Source organism: Dipodomys merriami, unplaced genomic scaffold (assembly GCF_024711535.1).
Source record: "Dipodomys merriami isolate MVZ:Mamm:240054 unplaced genomic scaffold, mDipMer1.0.p SCAF_214, whole genome shotgun sequence".
In the NCBI taxonomy this organism is placed as follows: Eukaryota; Metazoa; Chordata; class Mammalia; order Rodentia; family Heteromyidae; genus Dipodomys; species Dipodomys merriami.
Window position 1 is genome coordinate 1427794 of NW_027203538.1, and position 570 is coordinate 1428363.

A 570-nucleotide genomic window follows, 5' to 3' on the forward strand; every position below is an offset into this window, starting at 1 on the left:
GAATAGCTTATCTCTATTGTGAAAAAATACTACACCTCTGCTAATGTGATGCCCTCCGTGTTCTGGAAAGAACACCACAATAAACTGGGCTGCATTATTTTCCCCCACTGGTGTTCTTGAGATCAGAACACTTGCAAATACTACTTATGTTTATGCTTTTTAACTATCATAGATATTTAGGATGCTAAGATAGGAAGATTATATTTCAAAGCCCACCCAGGAGGCAGGTTCCCTAGATTCTTATCTCCAAGAAACTTCTCAAAAAAGCCAGACATAAGTGGCATTGAAGTTGAAGTGGTAGGGCACGAGCATGAGCATAAACAGGCTCAGAGACAGTGTCCAGGCCCAGGGTTCAAAATTATACCACCTAGTCCAGGGAAGGTATCACTATGTAATTCCACTCTCTAATCTCCTGTCAGTCTGAGTGCTAGAATTGTAGCCATGTATCACATTGCCCTGCCATAGTTTCTTGGTTTATTTAATCTAGATACAGACTAGCAATTCTGGACTTCTCCAGTGATATTATCCACTACATTTCTCAGACTGTTCATGTACTATTTTCAAAGATGT